Below are 13,480 nucleotides of genomic sequence, written 5' to 3' on the forward strand. Positions count from 1 at the left end.
ACCGATTGGGTTAATTAATTTTATATCTTAATAGATGAGACTTTTACCAAAAGGAATAAAAAATTTGTTTATTTCTTCATATTTGATGGGGGAAAAGGGAGGTGATTCAAATTTTTATATATTTTTTAAAACTTTTTTTTTTTACTTTTTACTTTATTTTTAATCCCCTCAGGAGACTTGAAGCTTTGGGCATCCCCTCGCTTATACAATATACTGTAAAACCACAGTATTGCACTATTTAGTATGAATATTGGTTTTCTTTGAAGCTCGTCATATATCTGAGCTTCAGAGGGGAACCATTAAGACAGCGAAGGGGGTTTCAGCAGGTTGTCATAGTAATACGTAATCGCTTAGCGATCACGTCACGGGGCACAGATGGGAGCCTACAAGTGCCATCTGCTGCTGTGACGTCAATTAACCCCTTTGCCCCCGAGGATGGTTTGCACGTTAATGACCAGGCCAATTTAAACAATTTTGACCACTGTCATTTTATGTGATAATAACTCTGGAACACTTCAATGGATCTCGGTGATTCTGAGGTTGTTTTCGCGTGACATATTGTACTTCATGTTAGTGGTAAAATTTATTTGATATTATTTGCATTTATTTGTGGAAAAAAACAGAAATTTGGGGAAAATGTTTAAAATGTTGCAATTTTCCAACTTTGAATTTTCATGCCCTTAAATCACAGAGATATGTCACACAAAATACTTAATAAGTAACATTTCCCACATGTCTACTTTACATCAGCACAAATTTGTAACCAAATTTTTTTTTTGTTAGTAAGTTGTAAGGGTTAAAAGTTGACCAGCGATTTCTCATTTTTACAACAGATAGCAGGTACCCAAAAGTGACACCATTCTAAAATCTGCACCCCTCAAGGTGCTCATAGCCACATTCAAGAAGTTTATTAACCCTTCACAGGAATTTTTGGAATGTGGAAAAAAAATGAATACCGTATTTCCCGGCGTATAAGACGACTTTTTGACCCCTAAAAATTGTCCCAAAAGTCGGGGGTCGTCTTATACGCCGGGTACGGCGTGTGCAGGGAGCGATCCTGCATTTCGGCGTGTGGTTCCCAGGGTCTGGAGGAGAGGAGACTCTCCTTCAGGCCCTGGGATCCATATTCATGTAAAAATAAAGAATAAAAAACATGTATATACTCACCCTCGGACGGGCCCTGGATCACAGCGCTGCAAGCGTCTCCCTCTGTTCCTTAGAATGCAGTGAGTGAAGGACCTTCAATGACGTTGCGGTCACATGAGCGGTCAGGAAAACTTATATGGAAAAGTTGGGGGACGTCTTATACACCCAGTCGTCTTATACGCCAGAAAATACGGTATTTTACTTTTTTCCCCCAAAATTAACTTCAGATACAAAAATTTATATTTTGACAAGGTTATCAGGAAAAAATGGACCCCAAAATGTGTTGTGTAATTTCTTCTGAGCATGCCGATACCCCATATGAGGGAGAAAACCACTGTTTGGGCACACGGCAGGACTCGGAAGGGAAGGAGCGCCATTTGACTTTGTGAATGCAACATTTGCTGCAACAATTAGTGGACGCCATGTCGAGTTTGGAGAGGCACTGATGTGCCTGAACAGTGAAAATCCCCCACAAGTGACACTATTTTGGAAACGAGACCCCTCAGGAAACTGTGATCTAAATGTGTGGTGAGGACATGGAACCCTCAGATGCTTCACAGAAGTTAATAACATTGAGCTGTAAAAGAAAAAAAAACTAATTTTCTCCATAAATATGTTTTTAGAACAAAATATTGCATTTTTATCAGGGTAACAGGAGAAACTGCACTATACAATTTGTTGTGCAATTTCTCCTGAGTACGCTGATACCCCATATGAGGGAGAAAACCACTATTTGGGCGCACGGCAGGGCTCGGAAGGGAAGGAGCGTCATTTGACTTTTTGACTGTAAAATTTTCTGGAATCATTAGCGCACGTGATGTCCCATTTGGAAACCAAATCACCTATATAGAAAAGAAATACCAAAAATATTTTGATCATAAAAAACTAAGAATACATAATATAATATATCACCCCCAAAAAAATTAATCATAGAAAAAATTGTTAAAATATATAAATCACTTTATTGACAATATAGTACATGATTACACAAAATACCAAAAGGGAAACATACTTTTCTTGCAGGTAAAATTTTTTCCTGAAAGCGCCAATACCCTACATGTAAACGGGAAATATTTTTCAGGCACAGTGTAAAGCTCAGAAGGCAAGGAGCACCAGATTTTACTGTTATGATTTGCAGGTACCATGACACACTGGGAGAGCTCATGAGGTGCCAGAACAGGAGAACCCCCAAAAGTGACCCCATTTTACAAACTACACCTCTCAATGAATTCATCTAGGGGTGCAGTGATCATATTGACACCACGGGTGTGTCACATAATTTTATACCATTGAGCAGTGAAGAAAAAATAACTACATTTTTACCATCAAAATTTAGTTTTAGCCCCAGATTTTACATTTTCAAGCAAGTGGGTAAAAATGGCACCAAAATTTGTCCCACAATTTCTACTGAACGTGGCAATACCCCATATGTGGCTGTATTAAGCCATCCGGAGAGTCGGGAGGAATGGAGCGCTATTTGCCTACTGGAGCACAGTTTTTCCTAGAAGATTTTGCGAACTCATATACAGAGCCCTTAATTGCTAGAAGAGCAGAATCTTCCCTCAAGTGACCCTATTTTGGAAAATATAGTCCTTTGGGAATTTCATAAAATCATAGAATGAGAGAGTTGGAAGGGACCTCCTGGGTCATCTGGTCCAACCCCCTGCTCAAAGCAGGATTCACTAAATCATCCCAGACAGATGTCTGTCCAGCCTCTGTTTGAAAACTTCCATGGAAGGAGAACTCACCACCTCTCGTGGCAGCCTGTTCCACTCATTGATCACCCTAACTGTCAAAAAGTTTTCTAATATCTAATCTGTGTCTCCTCCCATTCAGTTTCATCCCATTGCTTCTAGTCTTCCCTTGTGAAAATGAGAATAAAGAATGATCCTTCTACAATGTGACAGCCCTTGAGATATTTGTAGACAGCTATTAAGTCTCCTGTCAGTCTTCTTTTTTGCAAGCAAAATATTCCCAAATCCTGAAACTGTTCCTCATAGGAACTGGTGTGAAGACTGGTCACCATTCTGGTCGCTCTTCTCTGAACTTGCTCCAGTTTGCTGATGTCTTTTTCAAAATGTGGTGCCCAAAACTGGACACAGTATTCCAGATGAGGTCAGGTTTTTCTCAGGAAAATTTCTGCCAGAAATCCTGACGTGTGCACATACCCTCAAACCAAGCTTTGACCCCTGTACATATGAGTCACTAAATGATTCTGCATAAAATGTTCATACTATTAAGATGACATAAGGTACATTATATCAGGTGACATAGCGTCAGCTACACACCTGGTTCATCATGTACTTTGTTAGGCTAGCTTTATGTACCGATAGAATTTATGACCTTAATGACATTTATAACATGTACTAAAATAAGACAATAAGAAATCCTTAGATATCAATTGCAAATAATTATGAAAGAGATGCAAGCAGCACATTTCTAGGAGACAATTGGCTAGCTGGCTCATGGAATATACCAGATCCTGTGATATGACATACAACAGAACATTCCTTACAAAATCCTATCTTTGAGTTGTACGCTTATACGTTTCACACATCAGTATGACTCAACGCCAAGCCTCGGTACTGATCAGTGCTGGTAGCTATCAACAGCTAATAATGGAGACGGTGTGGTCAGCCTCTGAATGGAGAATTTAACACTAACATTAACTTGATTGCTGTGAACTGAAACTAAGGTTATCTAGTACTATTTGGAAATGAGGCTATATTTTAGAACGGTAATGTGAAGTGACTCAAATAAAGGTTCCATGGTACTAATATAGCTCACTGTGAGGTTACACATGATGAAAAAAGTAATGAAGGAAGCCCATCATATTAAACCTTGCGACACATGCTAGAGACACAAACTAATTTAGCTGCTTCAGACATGGAATTATTGGGAAAAATAAAAGTGTTTTTGATAAAAAAGCAAATGTTAACATTCAGATTCCCTATTTTTCTTCATACCACAGCCCAAGTTCCCTTCTTCTGGCAGGAAAGACACATGTCTACTGAAGCAAAGCAGTGGTCAATGAGTCAAGGCTGTGGCCAGTGATTAGCTCCAGAGATTCTAAGTTTTGCGTTGGAAGCTCAGTTTGAAGTTTCTCTCACTGATCCAGCCAAAAATACTTGATAAAAAAGTGCATGTTGCACTATAGCATCTGATAAACTATAAGATGCCAAAATATACCATTAGATACCCAGCACAATCTAAAAGTGTTAACTATTCTAGTAAAAAACAGTACATTTTAGAAGATGCATTAATAGATCAAACAAATATTAAAGCAAATACATAGAACGGCAATTACAAAAAAAAATAGCAATCATGACTGTCAAGCTACATTTTTAAAGCTCCTTTTCTAGCTTTGTGTAAGTGATCTTGACCAAAATGTAATACAAAAATAATTAAAAAAAAAAACATTAAAGAAGCTTCAAAGATTACATAAACTTTTTAAAGGCTAGCAAACATTCTGCATGTAAGACAAACAACAAGCCTATGTGTCAATAAAAACCACAAATGCATCAACATAATAGAATCACAGAAAAGTAAACCATAAAACAGGAAGACGCCTGACACCTGCTGGCCAAACTCTGGGCAACAACTGTCATTCTCCAAAGCTTCGGCATCCTGAGCCATGAATGCGTCATTTCTACTTATCTTGAACCAACTACCAGGATTGAGGAGATCTTTTTGATAGCAATGGTTTGGCAAACAAAGATTACTCTGTCATTGAGCATGTATAGAAAAAAGATTGTACGTCTATATATATATATATATATATATATATATATAATCTATGCATATATGTATGTATAAATAGTCACACAGTATGTGCTCACAATCCCGTGGTCAGTGTCCTGCAGTAACATTCCTTATCATCACACATTACATAACAATGATGAAACACGTTGCTGGAACATAACAGATGTAATTCCTAAAGTAAACAGGAGTTACTAAAGGACAGAGCTAAGATGTTTACAAGGGAAATTGTAAAAGTAATTTTCCACGTGTTGGAAAGGCTGGTTTAGTATTTTGGTTTCTGAAATATGGCTAACGGAGTGATGAAACAGGATTACATTAGTTAAAAGGAGACACTGTGAGCTTTCTGTTACGTATCCGTGAACTACAAGCCCTTATAGCCTAATGTCTAACAGTGGCATATGGCGCCTGAAGACTGAGCTGTTCAGTACTTTTTACATCCATAAAATGCCACTGTTAATTTGTCACTGCTTAAACTAAATGTGTAAGTATTGGGCGAGGCCGCGCACGTCTTGTCTTAATGTGGCAGGGAGTATGCATATCGCCTACTTGCAGTCATGTAACTGCTCCTTCCCGCTGCCGTCACTGGAGAATCATCACAATGTGCTGTGCGCGAGATGAGGATTCCCAAGTCTTCAGTTACACAGAGTGACTGCAGACTATCATTAAAAACCTGGACAACCTCTTTAAACAGACCTGTCAGCAAGATTATGCACGCTTAAATAAATGGCACTTTGAATCTGATGAAAGTTAAACTTTAAAAAAAAAAAAAAAAGAAATCCATTTTGTCATTCTTCTTTAATCAGCCGTGGAGGCTTTATGCTAATGTAGTGGAAGTGCAGCGTGGTTGAACGATGTACTTGGTCTTCTGCCCATTTGAGTGTTATCAAGACTGTCGTCAATCCCCCGCCTATAACTGACCGGTCACTGCTTTTTTAGCGACCTGCCTTCTCGGGCCAAAATCTGGCATGGGCTCCGCATTGCTGAGGGCAGCACATGTGCAGATCGATTTGTTGACTCAGTGATTTCATTGGGAAGTTATCTTGCAATCGCAGGCTGCGGCAATGATGGTGTGAGATTTTGGCCATAGGAGGCAGGTAACTGAGAAAGTGACCTGACAGTTATAGACCATAGGCAAGCAGGGGGATGATAATACCCAGACTGGCAGGAGAAGACCAAGTGCAACATCCAGCCCCCTGTACCAGTGCATTATTAGCATAAACTCTACAGCTGATTATAGAAGAATGACAAACCTCACTTATTAAAAAAAGTATCATTTTAATCAGCTTCATGGCACCATTACAGCCAAAATCCTGCTGGCAGCTCCTCTTTAAACAAAGTAAAACAAAACTTAGACATAGCCAACATGCCAAAGACCCATCACTAAGCACTTGGCAAGTTACCACTGTTAGAAGAACACAAGCATGCAAGATGATAGATGCTACTGCGCAGGTGCCACTGGCGCCATCTTGCTAGAGGGAAAACATTTTTTGTCTCCACAAAGATGGCACCTGGAGGCGCCAGCGCAGCACCATCAGCCCAAGCACTGACCATGAAAAAAACTGACAGCATTCCAACCAATGTCATTTAATGGGGCTGTTCAAATGATTTTCACACGGCTCGAATGTCCACATGGAAAAAAAATCACAGCATGCAATATTCTTTTTTGTGTTTCAGATGAGAGTCGCGAATTCAAGTGTATGGGTGCACAAAAAAAAAATCGTATCTCATACTAATTATTCTCATAGCATCAGAATTTTACAGATACATTGCAATTCGTTACACAGAAAAGTGTATTCGGTCTGGTAAATTTTAATACTTGCTGATGTATAAAAACGGAAGCCATAATGATAGTATATGTATGACAACACAGATGAAAAATCGTCCATTTTTTGTCTGGATGAAAATCAGAAGACTTTTTTTTTGGATGCTTATGTGAACTTAGCCTTAGAATGGGACTGTCGCAGAAAGCAGAAAACAGACATGCTGTCCCATAGATAATAGAGCGACGGTCGGGCCCCAGGAACAGCGCCGGCACCAGAGTGAGTATAGTGGTTATATACGGTACTTTTATTTTACCAGAAAAATAGGGATTGCGAATGGGGTGTCCGAGGAGTGCACAACCCTTTTAACTGCAATGAAATCACATTTTCTTGTTTTTACAAACACTTGAGTGTTTTAAAAAATGTGTGTTGCACTAAATATAAGCAGTAATATCAGTCATTTGTAATTATGCCAAAATGGATGAGCAAATATGGTACACATCTGGTAAATTAACACATATTTACTTGCAATTTCATAAAAAGCAACTACCTAATGTAATGTTATTAGCAGAATCACCCCAAAAAGAATGAGGATTCTATTAATTAACCCAGGCAAATTAGGCAATGTTCACATGTTGCATGTTTACAGTGTTTTTCACAGCAGTCAAAAAACCCTGGTCCCAAACTTAACTTACCGTATTTAAAGTTAGTTTTATTCTGCAAAAAACACTGCAAAAAAACTAACTATGCATTTTTTTTGCACCTTCTCATTAATCTATGGGTGAAAAAAGGTTGCAAAAACACTGAAAGAATTGACATTCTGCATATGTCAAAAACGGCATAGTTTTCCAATTCACTCAGGAAAGAAAAAACAAGAATGTGCACGAGATTTCTGAAATCTCATAGCTTTTGCTTGTACTGTAAAAAGCAACTTTTAATTTGCATTACAAAAAATGCAGCAAAAACACAACGTGTGAATAGAGCCTTAGATGATCAACATAGCCACATGGACCCTGATTCATCATTGCCTTTGAGCCTGTTTTTTGTCGTTTTGTGTGTTTTGCACCCAATGCATATTATTTGCGCCTTTTTTTCAACCAATGCATATTATTTGCGCCTTTTTTTCAACGAATGCACATTATTTGTGCCTTTTTTTCACATAATGCATATTTGTGCCTTTTTTCACCCTATGCATATTTTTTCTGCCTTTTTTCGCATAATGCATATTATTTGTATCTTTTTTTCACACTATGCATATTTTTTTCTGCCCTTTTTCACATAATGCATATTATTTGTGCCTTTTTTCACCCTATGCATATTTTTTTCTGCCTTTTTCACATAATGCATATTTGTGCCTTTTTTGACCATATGCATATTTTTTCTGTCTTTTTTTCACATAATGCATATTATTTGAGCCTTTTTTCACATAATGCATATTATTTGTGCCTTTTTTCACCCTATGCATATTTTTTTCTGCCTTTTTTCACATAATGCATATTATTTGTGCCTTTTTTCACCCTATGCATATTTTTTTGTGCATTTTTTCACATAATGCATATTATTTGTGCCTTTTTTCACCCTATGCATAATTTTTTTCTGCCTTTTTTCACATAACATATTTGTGCCTTTTTTCACCCTATGCATATTTTTTTCTGCCTTTTTCACATAATGCATATTTGTGCCTTTTTTGACCATATGCATATTTTTTCTGTCTTTTTTCACATAATGCATATTATTTGAGCCTTTTTTCACATAATGCATATTATTTGTGCCTTTTTTCACCCTTTGCATATTTTTTCTGCCTTTTTCACATAATGCATATTATCTGTGCCTTTTTTCACCCTATGCATATTTTTTCTGCCTTTTTTCACGTAACATATTTGTGCCTTTTTTCACCCTATGCATATTTTTTCTGCCTTTTTTCACATAATGCATATTATTTGTGCATTTTTTCACCCAATGCATATTTTTTCTGCTTTTTTTTCACATAATACATATTATTTGTGCCTTTTTTCACCATATGCATATTTTTTTCTACCTTTTTTCACATAATGCATATTATTTGTCCCTTTTTTCACCCAATGCATATTTTTTCTGCCTTTTTTCACATAACATATTTGTGCCTTTTTTCCCCCTATGCATATTTTTTTCTGCCTTTTTTCACATAATGCATATTATTTGTGCCTTTTTTCACCATATGCATATTTTTTTTCTACCTTTTTTCACATAATGCATATTATTTGTCCCTTTTTTTTCACCCAATGCATATTATTTGTGCCTTTTATTCACCCTATGCATTTTTTTGCTCTGCCTTTTTTCATCCAATGCATACTATTTATGCACTTTTTTCACCCAATGCATATTATTTGAGCCTTTTTTTCACATAATGCATATTATTTGCGCATTTTTTAGGTCTATTTTGCATGTGCTTGCATTTTTTTCCCATTTTGTGCATGGAATTTAGTGATTCCAGATGTTGATTCACCAATTATGAATTTTTTAAGTCACAAAATTTTGCACTAATTTCACTTCATCCCCCCAGGTGAATTTTCAAGCACACCATTTTTGTGACTTTCAGCACTAAAAGTCGCCACAACAGTTCCCGATGGAAAGACAGCACATTTTTTTATTTTACTCAAAATTCCTGAATCGAGTATGCCTTTTTGATGAGTTTGGCATTAAAAACAGCAACTACGGTAACACCACAAGACAAAAAAGGAAAGTGACAGGAGCCTGTTCATTAATTTTGCAGAACTGCGGCGATTCCACCGCCATAGAGTAATATAGGAAAACGCTTGGAAAAAACGCATGACAAACGTGACAAAAACACTTGAAAATTGCGACGACAACGCATTAAAATCCGCAAGCCTTTTCCTTGGCAAGGGAGTGCGGATTTGAAGCAGAAAAATCTGCTTCTATTCTGCAACGTGGGCACATAGCCTTAGAGATAACTTCAGTTTTTCCCATGCAAAAGGATTGTCCACAACAAAATGTGAAAACGCTTTGAAATATTATCTAAATAAGTCCTACATTTAATAAACCTATCATTTAAATTATAAGTGAAGATGCAAACCATTTGTGAAACTTCTTCTAAAACCATAATTCTAGCTATAAAGAGTAAACCGGCTGTGAAACGTCTCCTACACCTGTTATTTGTACCACAGACAGCAATTCAGCTGTATTCTCGGTTATGGGAAAGGTTGGCACATTCAGGTGATCATTAGTGAATCGTTACAGAGCTGTCGCTTTGATGGTGAGCCGATAAGAGTAGTTCAACCTAAAACTCCCACTGCTAAATACTGAACAAAAGGACTTCAATAGTATTCATTACAAGAGGGACAACGCTCACGGTATAAAACCCCAGTGCAGTTCTATTGAGATTTTCCATCGTCCGTGAAAATTAAAAAAAACAATACCAACATGATTCACCCACCAGCCATTTGATGGCAAGAAACGTACAAGGCAGGAAACAGAGGTGTGGGAATAATGATTTGTCTCTGCTGTTTGTTCTACCATTGTCACCACTATAAAATTATCTTTACCTTTCTGATATTACTGGTAAAATAATGTGTGAAGCGAAAGAGCAGAATAAAGAATGTATCAACACATGGTTAAAAGACATGACACCTGAATATATATAAATTATATAGACAGATGTAGATTTACTGCATATTCTGCTTATCCGAATGGTAGGAACAGAGTCTAATCAAGGCATAGACAATCTGAGTGCCAATATCAAAATGGAGTGACAGTATGCCAAAAATGTACACATTTCACTGGTAAAGCACCTGTTATAGGCCAGCTGTCTATCAGTACTACATGTACTTTAGTTTTCTCTACCTGTACTATATGTACTGTACTGTTCTCTACTTGTGTTACATGTACAGTTCTCTACTTGTACTATATGTACTGTACTGCTCTCTACTTGTGTTACATGTACAGTTCTCTACTTGTACTATATGTACTGTACTGCTCTCTACTTGTGTTACATGTACAGTTCTCTACTTGTACTATATGTAATGTACTGTTCTCTACTTGTGTTACATGTACAGTTCTCTACTTGTACTATATGTACTGTACTGCTCTCTACTTGTGTTACATGTACAGTTCTCTACTTGTACTATATGTACTGTTACTGCTCTCTACTTGTGTTACATGTACAGTTCTCTACCTGTACTATATGTACTGTTACTGCTCTCTAATTGTGTTACATGTTCAGTTCTCTACCTGTACTATATGTACTGTACTCTCTACTTGTGTTACATGTACAGTTCTCTACCTGTACTTTATGTACTGTACTCTCTATTTGTGTTACATGTACAGTCCTCAACCTGTATTATATGTACTGTACTCTCTATTTGTGTTACATGTACAGTTCTCTACCTGTACTTTATGTACTGTACTCTCTATTTGTGTTACATGTACAGTCCTCTACCTGTACTATATGTACTGTACTGCTCTCTACTTGTGTGACATGTACAGTTCTCTACCTATTCTTTATGTACTGTACTCTCTACTTGTGTTACATGTATAGTTTTCTTCCTGTACTATATGTACTGTACTGTTCTCTACTTGTGTTACATATACAGTTCTCTGCCGCCTATACTATATGTACTGTACTGCTCTCTTCAGTACTTGTGTTACATGTGCAGTTCTCTACCTGTACTGTATGTACTGTACTACCCTCTTCTTGTGTTACATGTACTGTTCTCTACCTGTACTATATGTATTATACTTCTCTCTACTTGTGTACTGTTCTCTACCTGTACTACATGTCCCCCAGAAGAAGGCTTCAAGCCGGGGTTTGGCACCACATCCTGCAGGAGGTAACTATGCACTCTACTCTTGTATAAGTGTTTATTAATTTGTTTTTCATTATGATATGCCATTTGGCAGATATCATATACCGTATATACTCGAGTATAAGCAGAGATTTTCAGCCCATTTTTTGGGGCTGAAAGTCCCCCTCTCGGCTTACACTCGAGTCATACCCAGGGGTCGGCAGGGGAGGGGGAGCGGGGGCTGTCTAATAATACTCACCTTGTGCTTTTTAGAGTTTGTACTCCAGCACAACGTCTTCACATTCAATAAACACATTTACCTACAGACTCAAGGGACTGCTATGGAGGCCTCTTGTGCCCCCTCACATGCAAACCTCTTTTTAGGGGCATGGGAGGGGGACCCTTTCCTAAATGACCTCATCCCCGAAATTCAAAATGTACAGGAATGGATGAGGTATATTAATGATGTGTGGTTTATATGGGAAGGAACAGTGGATAACCTCCATACTCTAATGAAAAAATTAAATGACAATAATCTTAATATCAAATTGACTATACAAATTTGGAAAAGAATTGGATTTTCTGGATTTGAAACTGGGGGTATCCACTAATGGTGTGATTACTATCAATCTATACAGAAAACCCACATCTACCAACTCCTTTTTACATGCCACATCATCCCATCCACCGGCAACTATTAAAGGCATACCCATGGGCCAATTTTTCAGAACTAAACGTATTTGCTCTAAATCATCTGACTTTGAGGACCAGGCTTTAGATCTTACAAAAAGGTTTTTAAATCGTGGATATAGCAAAAGAAGCATAAGATTTGGATATAGGCGGGCAACAAAGATATCCAGAGAACAATTACTTTACCCCACACCAAGGTATCGTAATAAAAATAAAAGTGAGGATCAAGTAAGATTTATTTCCAATTTTAACAATCAATTGGATGATATTAAAAAAATTACTACAGAAATATTGGAATATACTGTTAACAGATCCCACTTTGCGTAAAATACTACCACCATGTCCATCCATTGTGGCGAGAAGAAGCTGCAATTTGGAAGATATTCTAGTGCATAGTCACTATGATCCCAATCCCAAATGTCTTCAGCAATCCTCCTCAAAAGGTTTCTTCCCGTGTGGGCTTTGCAAAGCCTGTGCCAATATGAAAAAAAAATCAGGCTTTTTCTCAACTGCTGATGGACCCAAGAATTTTGATATTAGGGAACATCTCACCTGTTCCTCTCAGGGTGTAATCATGCCACAATCCCTTGTAACTTAATTTACATTGGCTTAACAATACGGGAATTAAAAATAAAAGTACGAGAACACATCCGGGACATTGAAAAGGCCAAGTCCATAGATGATCCAGCTCTATTGAAAACATTGCCCCATCATTTTAAAAAATATCACAATTGCAAGCCTCTTGGCCTCATTTTCAAGGGTATTGATCAAATTACTCTTGGAATACGAGGCGGAAGCTTAGGTAAATCCCTGGCACAACTACAAAGCAAGTGGATTTGCCGTTTGGGTACCATTACTCCATATAGGCTAAATGAGAGCTTTGGTTTCAATTCCTTCCTGTAATAATATTAGCAACTAGTCGTAATTCTGGGTTTTGTGTATTTTAGGTGTTTTTAATTGGCTTTAAAGCTGCACTATTCTCTACTCCCTTTTTTTGCTATCTCTATAAATTTCCTAATTGTTATTATATATTTCAATCCTAAGGTGCATACCTCTCTGCTTGTCCTGTTGCCCCCAACAATTCCTTCTGACTGCAGAGAATTCTGGCTTATATCCTGATGTTATCCCCGACTACGTCAATTCGTTTATGGTGGATTCCGGCATATATCTGGCAGAACAACAAGTAAAAAAGACATTAACCTTTTACTTCAAGAAATACAGACTTAAAGAAGTTGTCCACTACTATAAAGTTTTTTTTTCATAAATCTTGCTATTATGTGCCACTGAAAACATCTACTGTGTTTATTTTAGCAATATTACCTGTTATCATGCTGTAGCAGC

At 37.4% G+C, this 13,480-nt stretch overlaps 1 long non-coding RNA gene across 1 annotated transcript in view; it reads right to left on the reverse strand.

Moving 5' to 3' along the window:
• Window positions 1-13,480, reverse strand: part of LOC138674147 (uncharacterized) — a 223,955-nt gene that overhangs the window by 15,587 nt on the left and 194,888 nt on the right. Inside the window, exon 3 of the long non-coding RNA XR_011320508.1 lies at window positions 13,192-13,307. This is a non-coding gene — a long non-coding RNA (uncharacterized lncRNA). The remainder of the gene's footprint in view (window positions 1-13,191; window positions 13,308-13,480) is intronic.

The sequence above is a fragment of the Ranitomeya imitator genome, chromosome 4 (genome assembly GCF_032444005.1).
Source record: "Ranitomeya imitator isolate aRanImi1 chromosome 4, aRanImi1.pri, whole genome shotgun sequence".
NCBI lineage: Eukaryota > Metazoa > Chordata > Amphibia > Anura > Dendrobatidae > Ranitomeya > Ranitomeya imitator.